We start from the raw sequence: 13,579 nt of genomic DNA on the forward strand, positions 1-13,579 counted from the left end.
GTCATATGTTTTCTTTTACTTGTTTCAATCATTTGACTGCGGCCATGCTGGAGCACCACCTTTAGTCGAATCAAATTGACCCCAGGACTTCTTCTTTGTAAGCCTAGTACTTATTCTATCTGTCTCTTTTGCCAAACTGCTAGGTTACGGGGACCTAAACACACCAGCATCAGTTGTCAAGCGATGTTGGGGGGACAAACACAGACACACACACACACACACACACACACACACACACACACACACACACACATATATATATATACGATGGGCTTCTTTCAGTTTCCATCTACCAAATCCACTCACAAGGCTTTGTTCATATTAAAAAAAGAATATGTTTGATCCAGAACACTATGTAAAGTTTGTTTATGCAGAACTTCCAAATCCATAAACAAACTGATTCTATTTCAATATGTCACCAAAATCATGCTACATGGTCCATGTGGGAGATATAAACCCAACGCAACATGTATGGTTGATGGCAAATGTAAACATTTTCCTAAAGACTTTCAGTAAAATACATTACACAATTATAACAGCTATCCACTTCACTTGTGTTGAATTAATGGTTCTATATTTACAAAATCAAATGTCAAATTAGATAATTGTTCAGAACTACCATATTCCCCCACTTGTTTTAGTCAAATATGGAGGTTATTTTAATGTAGAGCTATGTGAACAAAAGTCATCGATTGGACTGAAATGGGGTTTGCACACATGATTAACTTGGGATTACTGTATGGCAAAACACAAGGTCAAATCCAGATGTTATACATCTTTAAGAAATTTCATGCTTCATAAAATGTTTAATTAGTATTTTTCAAATAATGAAATAAAGCTATACATAATTACCACCTAGATGATTAAATATTTCATTAGGTTTTGGCCAGAACTGCGCCAGACCATGACTAAATTAATAACAATACCTCTCTATCTTTTACACATTCTCTTTAGGGCTACATGAGAAAAAAAAAAAAAAAATTAAATCATAGGAACACATTCTCTTCATTATACACCAGAGAAACATTTCCAACTGGTTAGATATGGAGTAATTGTTTCCTATTCTTTGTATTTCTTGAAACACGTTTTAACAATTCTCTTTCACAACAATTTTTAATATGCACATTGTGTGGCTGTGTGGTAAGAAGCTTGCTTCTCAACCACATGGTTCCAGGTTCAGTCCTACTGTGTAGCATCTTGGGCAAGTGCCTTCTACTATAGCCTTGGGTCAATTAAAGTCTTGCGAGTGGATTTGGTAGATAGAATCTGAAAGAAGCCCATCATATATACACACATACATATATTTATATATACATATTTATATTTATATATACATATTTATATACATGTATGTGTCTTTGTGTCTGTGTTTGTCCACCACCACCGCTTGACAACCAGTGTTGGGCATCCAGCTGTAGAAACTCTGCCAGATCAGATTGGAGCCTGGTGCAGCCATCTGGCTCACCAGTCCTCAGTCAAATCGTCCAACCCATGCCAGCATGGAAAGCGCACGTTAAACGATGATGATGATGATGATGACGTGCACACGTGCACACACACACACACACACACATCCTTTTTATCTTTTTCCTTTTATCTGTTTCAGTCATTAGACTGTGGCCATGCTGGGGCACCACTTTGAAGACTTTTAAGTGAACCTGGAACCATGTGACATGGAAGCTACATATGAAGGTGTGTGTGCATGTTACTGTCTCCTTGTGATGATGGTGGGTGTTGATGACGATGATGCTGCTGCTGCTGCTGCTGCTGCTGCTGCTGATGATGATGATGATGATGATGATGATGATGATGATGATGATATCGATCATCATCATTTTTTATATATTTGCTCTCCATGTTTGCATGGTTTGGACTGGTCTTCTCCTTCACCTTATCCCCAACCCATCCCACACCACTTGTTGCATTGTTTTCTCATTTCCTTTGTGATGTTCAAACATCCTTTGATAAGCTTTTATTACTTTTGGCCACGTCTTCTTTGGTCTTCTCCTTACGCTAAGTCCATCGTTACGTCTGCATCTTGACTTACTCCGTAGCTGTCTGCCATTATCCACAGGCATCAGTATCAACACAGTTATCTCCCTTGCACGTTCCATTTCTATTCCTCTCAAACAATCTCCTAACTTCTCTTTGCTTTGCCATTCGTGCATATGAAACGTTACTCATCCAAGGGAGCATACTTTCTTCATTTCTCTCCAACCTTTGCTCTACTCTGCAACGATTACCACCCTTTACTCCACCATTCCGTACCGGGAACATCGAAGTTCGTACACGAGTGGAGTGGCTTAGTGGTTTGGGGTATTCGGCTCACGATCATAAGGTAGTGAGTTCGATTCCTGGTAGCACATTGTGTACTTGAATAAGATACTTTATTTCGTGTTGCTCCAGTCCGGTCAGCTGGCAATAGTGAGTAGTACCTGTATTTGAAAGGGCCAGCCTTATCACACGCTGTGTCATGCTGAATCTCCATGAGAATTACGTTAAGGATATGCATGTCTGTGGAGTACTCAGCCACTTCCACGTTAACTTCACTAGCAGACTATACTGCTGATCGGGACTCTTATCGTTGTAACTGATGGAATGCCAGTTACTCAATGATGGAGTTGCCTTGCTTTTAGCAGAACAGGTAAAAGCTCTTTGAACTTTTTCTCCCCAGTTCTTATCCAGGCTGCTATGCATTCAGGGTACCCACCCATCTATCACTGATTAGGTTATCTAGATTACAGAAGTTATTCAACTATTTTTACTATATAAGCATGGGCATGACCGTGTAGGAAAAAGCTTGCTTTCCATGGGGTTTTGAGTTCAGTCCCACTGTATGACACTTTGGGCAAATGTCTTTCAGTGAAATAAACAATGAGGTGGCAAGGTTCAGGGTATATATAAAAATACACATTTACTGTTTCATTACCAGTTAATAGTTATTGCAGCAGTTGCAAGGTTGCAAGGTATTTACAATTACATATTTACCATTACATTAAGAAATTTATCCTATATATATATATATATTTCTCTCTCTGTAATAATTATTGTGGCATTTACTGTTAAATTTGCAGCTCCGATACATGTGCTTCCATTTCGTTCATTTGCTTATATTTTGTTAATTTACACTGCTTACAAAAATACAGACATGCTATATACAAACCACACGGTAAGCCAATATGTCTTATTTTCTCAAGTAATTAATTATTACATATTCTCATGTGACTGCATAGGCTCATTTTATATTTCTTATTCTCCAGCCACACCAGTAATCCAATGTCAACCTTTTGCCTTCTGCAATATTTCAACAGTTCACCAACCCTAACACTAACCTTAACCCTCAATGCCATCTCCCATTGCAGCCCATTTCCAGAATGTAGCCATTTATGTACAATATCTCCATTATACCTCCATTCATTTGTCTGTCAACCATACGATGGGTTATATTAGATGCAGTGCTGACTGCCTCAAAGGCGAGTATATCCACTGACAACTTTTCGGTGTGTTCAAAAATTACATGCCCCACTAATTTTCCCTGACAGGTTAGGGTATGGAATCCTCCAGATGGATATATTACATGTTGCTTAGTCGAATTAGACCATCATTTACTCCACAAATGTTTTGTCTTCAATGCTGCACTTTCCTGTATCACCGGTTTCAACAAAACTACAATATATATATATATATATATATATATATATACAAACTATACCATTTTAATCCTGAGTAACAACGGGTATCTCTGCTAGTGTGTATATATATATATATATATATATATATATATATATATATATATATATATAACTTGCCAAATATTAAGTATTTACTCTTTGCTTTTAATACATTACCTTTAATTTCTACTGTTCTCTCTTGGCCCTATACCAGATATTGCAGACCAAGCTTCCTCCATTCACTACTCTGACGGTGCATTTTTGAGCAGCTCACTTAAATTCTGCATGAAAAATGCATGGTTTTTTGAAAACCCCATTCCTTCCTTTACTTGTCACTTCCATTGGAAGCAATGACAAGCATTGCTTTTCCAGTTGACCTTTCATATTTCCTGTGTTTTCAATAGGGACTTTACACAATCCCTAAAGCATAGTCTTTGTTTCTGCTCAGAGTGCATTCCACAAACACTTTTGCAGCGTAACATCTACTGAAGGATCCTTTGATCATCCATCCAAACAAGGTGTCCAGTACAAGGTTCTCGTGTTTCAATGCTCATGACATCAGTTCCCCTCAAGCCCTCTGTGTCTAGAGTTCACCAGGAACAGCCAATATTCTGAATGTGCTGGATGGCAAGCTGGCAGAATCATTAGCATGCCAGGTAAAATACTTAGCAGCATTTCATTCAGCTTTACATTCTGAGTTCAAGTTCTGTCAAGGTCAGCTTTGCCTTTTATTCTTTCAAGGCTGATAAAATAAGTACCAGTTAAGTACTGGGGTTGATGTAATTGACTTACCCTTTCCCTGAAATTCCTGGCTCTGGCCTTGTGCCAAAATTTGAAACCAATATTCTGAATGTGTCTCAGATATCTCTGATGGAAGTGTTCAAGGATCCTTACATGATGCCTGCAGAGGGTTCATGTGTCACATGTGTGAAGCAGTGACATAATCCACACACATGCACAGCAACTTTGGTTCCCCTTGTAACACAAATTTAAATATTTGACCCTTTTGCATTCAGATTTTTCTGTCAAATGTAATGCTTATTTTCTTTTTGAAGAATTTCTAGTCAAATGAATTGACTCTAGTAATTATTTTTTTTTAAAGCCTGGTATTTATTCTATCAGTCTCTTATGCCAACTGCTAAGTTACAGCAATATAAACACACCAGCACCAGTTGTCAAGTGGTGGCTGGGGGACAAACACAGACACAAAGACACATACACATGTGCACACACAAACACCCCCCCCACACACACACACACACAATGGGCTTTCTTCAGCTTCCTTCTACCAAATCAACTCATAAGGCTTTGGTCAGCCCGAGTCTATAGTAGAAGACACTTGCCCAAGGCACCATACAGCATACAGTGGAACTGAACCCAGAACTATGTGGTTGGGAAGCAAGCTTCTCACCACACAGCCATGCCTGCACCTATTTATTTACTATGTTTTGAATTTATCATACATTTTCTTGTAGCTTTAAGATTTCAAAGATGTGATTGTTTAATTCTGCAATGACATTGTAGGGGTTAGCAGCTGGATCTGGTCAGTATGAACATAAAAAAGGGGTATACTATTTGGGTCAGATATGGCCAATGTAACCCTTTAGCTATGCTTATTTATCCACATTGTTTTGAATTAATCCTGCATTATCTCATAGCTTTGAGATTTTCATGGTGTGATTGCTTATGTTTTAAGGATATTGTAAGGTAGGTGTGAGAGGCTGGATCTGGTCAGTTTTCTCATAAAACATGTAGAATATTTGGGCTGGATATGGTCAGTGTAACCCTTTAGCATTCAGGTTACCCTGTCAAATGTATTGCTTATTTTATTCACATTGTTTTGAATTAATCTTGAATTAGCCATCATCCTTGTTTTAATACTTTCTATCATCCTTGTTTTAATACTTTCTATCATCCTTGTTTTAATCCTTTAGCATTCAGGTTACCCTGTCAAATGTAATGCTTATATATTCACATTTTTTAAAAATTAATCACGCATTACCTCAGAACTTCAAGATTTCACTGATGTGACAGCTTACTTTCAGAATGACATTGTAGGGTAGGTTTGAGAGGCCAGATCTAGCCAGTTTGAACATAAAACAAGTGGAATATTTTGGATGGATATGGCTGGTTTAAATGCTAAAGGGTTTAATGTTTTACCTTTCTCTCTTTCATACACAACTTGTATCCAGTCTCCACAGTACTATCACATTAAACATCACAAGACTCACTACCATGCAGTATCACACTCCTTAAGCATATTACCTTATCCACCAGGCTGTGTAAACCATTGATATCTCCACAACGTCTTTGCTGCCCTCTACCTCACTGTCATTGTAAGCTAATGATATACACATAGTTGTACCTTATCAACATCATTGTCTTCGTCAACATCATCATCATCATCATGTTTATTTACCGTCCATTTTCCATGCTGGCATGGGTTGGATGGTGTGACCAGAGCTGGCAAGCAGGAGAGCTGCACCAGGGTCCAGTCCTTTGTTTTGCCCTTCCTAATGCCAACCACTTTACAGAGTGTGCTGGATGCTTTGAATGCAGCACCAACATGAGATATATGTATGTATGTATGTATGTATGTATGTATGCATGTATGCATGTATGTATGTATGTATACATGTATCTATGTGTATGTATATATATATATATATATATATATATATATATATATAAAGCATGATTTATTCATGATCAGAGGCATTCGTAAATAGAGGTACTACTGTATATATATATCAGGTCATCCCAGAAGTTCTGTCTGATTTTACCTTTTAGAATTGAATGAAATTTAATAGTATTTTAGAATGTCTAATGGAATTAAAAATTATTTTTATGCATTTGTGTACATTTAAACTAAATAAATATTATTTTACAAAATAATAGAATTAAAATTTCTTTGATTAAAACCCTTTCTAACATGAAAGTATCCAAAGAGCATTTAAGGCACATAATGCTTTATGAGTACAAAAAAGGAAACTCTGCAGCCGAAGCGACTCGAAACATACACTCAGTTTATGGGAAAGAATGCTTGAATGAAAGAACTTGCAGAAGATGGTTTGCAAAATTCACAAGTGGAGATTTCAGCCTTGAAGATGAGGATTGAACAGGACGTCCAGTTGAGTTTGATGATAAGCTCCTTGAGGCATTACTTGAAAAAAATCCTGCATTATCAGTTGAAGAATTGGCAATAAAGCTTAGTTCAAACCATACAACTGTTTATCGTCATCTTCAACAACTTGGGAAGGTTCCTAAACTTGCAAAATGGGTGCCTCATGAATTGTCCAAAAGCAACCACAAATCCCGAGTTGATATCTGCTCTTCACTCCATTCTCGCGAACTTATTTCACCCTTTTTTGGATAGACTTTTGACTGGTGACAAAAAATGGATCTTCTATCGAAATATTAAACGTCGTAAACAATGGCTTGGTAAAAGGGAAAAAGCTCAACCACAACCGAGAAGGGAACTTCATGGGATAAAGGTTCTTCATTCTATCTGGTGGGATTGCAAAGGAGTAATTCACTTTGAATTGTTACCACCTAGTGCAACAGTCAATGCTCAAGTCTACTCTCAGCAATTAGAGCATTTGAACCAAGCTTTGAAGGAAAAAAGACCCACTTTAGCGAATCGAAAAATCACAGCACTTAAGATCGAAGAGCTTGGTTGGGAAAAAATTCCTCATCCACCTTAATCTCCTGACCTTGCTCCTTCAGACTACCATTTGTTTCATAGTTTACAGAATCATTTGGGGGACATAACTTTCGCAAACCAGGAGGAGGTCAAAACTGACATTTCAGTGTTTTTCGCTTTGTAACCAAAAAAGCTTTACATTGATGGGATTAAAAAGCTTGTAAACAGATGGAATGAAGTCATAGATAATCAGGGAAAGTACATTGATGATTAAATTTCAATAAAATATAACATTTGATCACTTGTTTTCTTTATTCAAAATTCGAACAGAACTAATGGGATGACCTGATATATATATATATATATATATATATATATATATATATACATACGCATATGTATATATCATCATCATTGTTTAATGTCTTTACCTTGCTGGCATGAGCTGGACTGTTTGAACAGAGCCTACAAGCTAGAGAGCTGCATCAGGGTTCAGTCGTCTAATTTGGCTTGGTTTCTATGGCTGGATACACTTCTTAATGCCAACCACTTTAAAGAGTGTCCTAGGTGCACAAGCACTTTTACATGGCACCAGCACAAGTTCTTCTTATGTGGCTCTGACACAGGGCTCTTGCAGGCCAATCCTCTTTATCAGGAGATAGCAGAATTAGCACTTCTGCTGTGGAGGATGGGTCTTCTTGAGTACAGCAATGTGCCACATATCTCAGCAATGTGCCACATGTCTCAGCAATGTGCCACATGTCTCAGCAATGTGCCACATGTCTCAGCAATGTGCCACATGTCTCCTCTGAAAGGTTCAGTGTCCTGATAAAAGACATGCACATCTTGTTAGATCAGAGATTTCAAGAGTTTTAACAACTTTATTTAATAGGTATAGCTTCTTTTTCATCTTCTATCTTTTACTTGTTTCAGCCAGTACACTGTGGCTACGCTGGGGCACCACCTTGAAGAGTTTTCAATTGAATGAATCAATCCCAGCACTTTTTTTTAAAGCCCAGTATTTATTCTGTCAATCTCTTTTTGCTGGTTGTCAAGTGGTGGTGGGGGACAAACACAAATACAAAGGCACACACACGCGCGTGCATACACACACACACACACAGACACACACATGGTGGGATCAATAAGTATCTGGACTGTTGCCATAGTAACGAAGCTAAAGCATACAGTGTGAAGCCTCTTGGCACAGATTGACCTTAAACTCTGTTGTGCATGTACACTAAGTTTTAACATTCTAGTTCACTTCTGCTGTTTACAGCAGTGCTTGGAAGGAAGATGTATAGCATGTCATCATCGCTTTGACCATGACAGACAAAGTTGAGCAGAGAATCTGCATCAAATTTTGCCCAAAGCTTGGTAATACTTGTCCAGAGGCCTATGCAAAATTTCCAAAAAGTTTCCATTGTTCTTGACACAATGAAGGAGATCTCGGGCAACTGAAACCTGAGTGTCTTTTTGCTCAGCTGAAAGCAGTTTTGGCACAAACTTGGCAGATACGCATCTCATACCCAGATCTTCAGTGATAATGGATGGAACTGAACCGTAACTAATCTGAACATTCTCTGATAACTCACAGATGGTGATTCGATGATTTTCTCTCACAGCTGCATGCACATCTATGATGTTTTTCTCTGGTTGTGGGTCTCCACGAACATTTGTCAATATCAACATTTTGCGGTCATTCCAGAAACGTCTGAACCACTCATACACTTGTGTGTGGCTCATACACTCCTCTCCATACACTTTCTGAAACTTTGCATAGGCCTCTGAGCAGGTATCACCATGACAACTTTCTCTGACATGGTCAATGCGACGATCACACGCTACACATCTTCCTACTAAGCACTGCTGAAAACAGCAGAAGTTAGCTAGCATGTTAAACCTTAGTGCACATGCCCAGCAGAGTTCAAGGTCAATCTGTGCTAAGTGGCTTCACTCTGCATGCTTTAGCTTCGTTACTATGGCAACAGTCCGGATACTTATTGATCAGACCTAGTATAAATAATAAAGGTGGCTTATTCACAATTTACAACCAAAAGGCAGATTAAAGATACTAGTGAGCATCAGCATTGCTAGAAATAAGAGCCAAAACAAGTCTTAGCCATGATAAGGTACTTATCTTATGACTGACAAGGGAGGTTAGTTCCTTACAGCATCTGAGGTATAGCCAGATAACCAGTGATTTCGCATTTAAATTAATGCTCATCAGTGGCTCTTACCCAGCTGAGAGAGTAATATATGAGTGCATGTTTTTTTCTGACCTATGGATTCTTAGATAGTTATATATATATATGTATATGTATATGTGCGTGTGCCTATATATATATATATATATATATATATATGTATGTATGTATGTATACATATGTATGTATGTGTGTGTGTGTGTAGATGTATGTGTATTTGTTCAACTTTCCTGTTTACACATGGTGACTGTTAAATGGTTCTAAAACAATAACTTCCTGATGGTGTAATTTGCTCACTGTTCCCTACGAAAGCAAAATCTTTTTGTAAACAAAACATTCGTTCATACACTTTCATTTGTTTCTAATTCTCCACAACAGAAGCATGTCCAGTTTATTTATTATTCAAAAGATGGAAAGATTCTTAACTTATTTGGAACCAGATGGGGATTGGTGACAGGAAGGAAAGCTGGCTGTAGAAACACTCTGCTCAACATACTCTCATCTGACCCATGCAGGCACAGAAATATTGACTCTAAAATGATGATGAAGAAGACAATGATGGCTATGGCAAAAATAATGAGGATGGTGATGGTAATGGGGGGGGGGGTGATGATGATAGCGATGATGATGGTGATGATGAGGAAGAGATTATCCAAACGACAGTGCTCTCCAATTTCTATAGATCTTCAGTATTCAATACTTATGCTTCATATGTATGTAAAATCATATTTCTTGTATCTAAAGGTTTTTAAAAGTTTTTGTTATTGTTGGGAATGGTCATATTTTGCCAATGAAACCCATGTACTTGATTTTCACTTCAGCTTTATTATCATTATTTCAGTGTCTTTGTCTAAGCTCCCTTGTCAGACACCCTGTGACATCTTCAGCAACTCTCGACCCCATGTGTCTTTTCTTGTTCTACTTATTCCATTTTGCCTTTCTGAATGGAATAAGCAGCACAAGAGAAGACACATGGGATAACGAGTTGCTGAAGAGGTCACAGGGTGTCTGACAAGGGAGCTTAGACAAAGACACTAAAATAATAATAATAATAAAGCTGAAGTGAAGACAAAACATAAAGTGTTTAATTGGCCAAAGATGACCATCCCCATGTATAACAATATCTTGTTTCAACACATGATTTCACATCAGGAATCTTTCAAAACAAATACATATAAACTTCTTATAGTTTAATCCATTAAGAGAATTTCTATAAGAGATGAAAGCAGCATTTATACTGAGAAGTAATGTTTATTGCTATCTAAAGAACAGATGATACAGCTATTTTAACCCCAGGAAGATACCTCTACCAGCTGGTTATTCAGTGCGCTTTGCACTGATATATATTGCAAGTGGAGAGTATCCATCACTGAGGATGATCGAATAAGATGGAAATCACATGATATGATGGTCTCCAAGCTAAAATAGTATGAAGTTCTCTTCCTGCTTGCAATATATATTAAGTGTGAAGTGCACTGAATAATTAGCTTGAGGAATCGTCCTCCTGGGGTTAAAATAGCAGTATCGTCTGTTCTTATAGAACACCCACGTTTAGGTGGTGATAGACATTACTTCTAAGTATAAATACTGCCTTCATCTCGAGTAGAGATTTTCTTAATGGACAAGTTTGCTAGTTGCAAAACCAGTGACTGTGTGACACTGCTTTTCTGTATATTGAGAACTGGGATAGACTACTGCTATGTCTAGCAGATGAATATCCATCACTGAGTAGGACCAAACTAGATTGGAATCATGTGATATGATGTTCTCTGAGCTACGATAGTTGGGAGTTCTCTCCCTGCTTGCAATATATATCGAGTGTGAAGTACACTGAATAACCAGCTGGAGGAGGCATCTTAAAATGGCAGTATTGTCTGTTCTTAAAGAACACCCACATTTAGGTGGATATAAACATTACCTCTTGCAGTTTGTTTTTCACATACAGAGATTTGTCATTGCTTTGCCTTTGGTCAGTCTTTGATGCAGCAAAACAAGGTGTTCCAGCTGTGACCATCTCTTCTTATATTCAGACGCTGTATTTTAGATGACATAGATCCAAAAACATTCTTTCATTTATAAATTAACATGGATGTCTATACAGAAAACAAGTTTGGATTCAGAAACGAAATATGTTCACCAGAATTAAAGGAAGAAGAAAAACAAAATGTCCATTAGAAGCACTAGGACTGCCCAACATTGCTCATTTTAATTTGGTTAAAAGGTTAAGATTTTTGAAAAATTTCAGAATATTTTAAGCAAGAATTTAGAAACCCTTTAAGCTACAGAAACATTCATATTCCATTTTGGCAATTCAAAACATGAATACCAAACAGACAGCACCATATCCCAAAGATTATTGTCTAATGCATTTTTCTGTTTGGTTTGCAATTATGTGTATTCGTTTGTTGAAACAAATTTTGCTGTGTTTAAGGAGAGGCATTACACCAAAATCAATTACACATACTGGTTCAATTCCACTCTTTTATTATTAGTAAATTAGTTAAATATCTATGCAACTAACTAATCAATCTTTTGTTTAATTTGTTGCCTCGTAATACAAACTTGCTAAAAAAAGAAACCTGATAAGAAAATATGCTGTTCTATTAATTGTGGAACTAAAAAGATCGATAACTATTAATTGTGGAACTAAAAAGATAGATAACTATTAATTGTGGAACTAAAAAGATAGCTAACTATTAATTGTGGAACTAAAAAGATAGATAACTATTAATTGTGGAACTAAAAAGATAGATAACTATTAATTGTGGAACTAAAAAGATCGATAACTATTAATTGTGGAACTAAAAAGATAGATAACTATTAATTGTGGAACTAAAAAGATAGATAACTATTAATTGTGGAACTAAAAAGATCGATAACTATTAATTGTGGAACTAAAAAGATAGATAACTATTAATTGTGGAACTAAAAAGATAGATAACTATTAATTGTGGAACTAAAAGGATCGATAACTATTAATTGTGGAACTAAAAAGATAGATAACTATTAATTGTGGAACTAAAAGGATCGATAACTATTAATTGTGGAACTAAAAAGATAGATAACTATTAATTGTGGAACTAAAAAGATAGATAACTATTAATTTTAAAGTGGATGACTGGGAAGACTGTTGAGCATTGCATAAACCTTACATTACAGATAAGGACCACAAAGAAAATTCAATTAGCAATCCAAAATGTAGATTAATTAACTCTTCTTACAGCAGGTTAAATATTGGTTTCAAATTTTGGCACAAGGCCAGCAATTTCAGAGGAGGGAGTAAGTTGATTGCATTGACCCAAGTGCTCAACTGGTACTTATTTTGTTGACCCCCAAAAGGATGAAAGGCAAAGTCAACCTCAGTGGAATGTAATCTCAAAGCGTAAAGACAGACGAAATGTCTAAATATTTTGTCTGGTGTGCAAATGATGCTGCCTGCTCATCACCTTAAGCAGATAAAATATTGTTAGCAAAAAAAAACATTCTAAATTCTGGAGGTGTGTTGGAACTGAAAAGGACTGCAGTGTGGGAAATATATGTGAGTCATTCACATAATGGCAGCAGTAATTATGATGTTCTGTAACAACTTTAAATCAATAGTAAGGTCCTCTGATAGAGGCACAAGTTTCTTTGACATCAAAGCTGGAGTACTCCAGGGAGATATGCTGGTAACTTTTCTCTTTGTGATCACTCTGGATTATATCCCCAGAACATTGCTTGACAATCTAAACAGCCTTGGTTTCACACTTGTGGAAAGGAAAGGATCAGACATTCAGCTTAAAAACCTAACTGTTGCAGATAATGCTGATGATTTGGCCCTGCTCTCTGATACAATATCAAATTCCATTCAATTACTTCAGAACAATGGTTCTCAACCATTTTATGTCTATGGACCCCTTTGATTCCTATTATACTCAGGTGGATCCTCAAAGCCTTTCTATGTTTAAAAAATTCTATTATATTTTTATAGTTAAATATTATTAGGATTTGTATAAACAAAATGGTTAAAATATTTTATGTGTTGTAGAAGTATAAATAATTCATTTCACATAAATCGT

General features: G+C 36.8%; 1 long non-coding RNA gene across 6 annotated transcripts in view; it reads left to right on the plus strand.

Moving 5' to 3' along the window:
- LOC149129289 (uncharacterized) overlaps positions 1-13,579 on the plus strand; it is a 100,281-nt gene that overhangs the window by 63,919 nt on the left and 22,783 nt on the right. For 5 of the 6 annotated variants that reach the window (XR_016240093.1, XR_016240094.1, XR_016240090.1 and 2 more), the window contains exon 2: positions 1,607-1,692. This is a non-coding gene — a long non-coding RNA (uncharacterized LOC149129289). Of the gene's footprint in view, positions 1-1,606; positions 1,693-9,899; positions 10,265-13,579 lie in introns of those variants that run through there. The other variant, XR_016240091.1, reaches the window with a different exon arrangement.

Source organism: Octopus bimaculoides, unplaced genomic scaffold (assembly GCF_046866305.1).
Source record: "Octopus bimaculoides isolate indiv1 unplaced genomic scaffold, ASM4686630v1 contig76, whole genome shotgun sequence".
Classification (NCBI taxonomy): domain Eukaryota; kingdom Metazoa; phylum Mollusca; class Cephalopoda; order Octopoda; family Octopodidae; genus Octopus; species Octopus bimaculoides.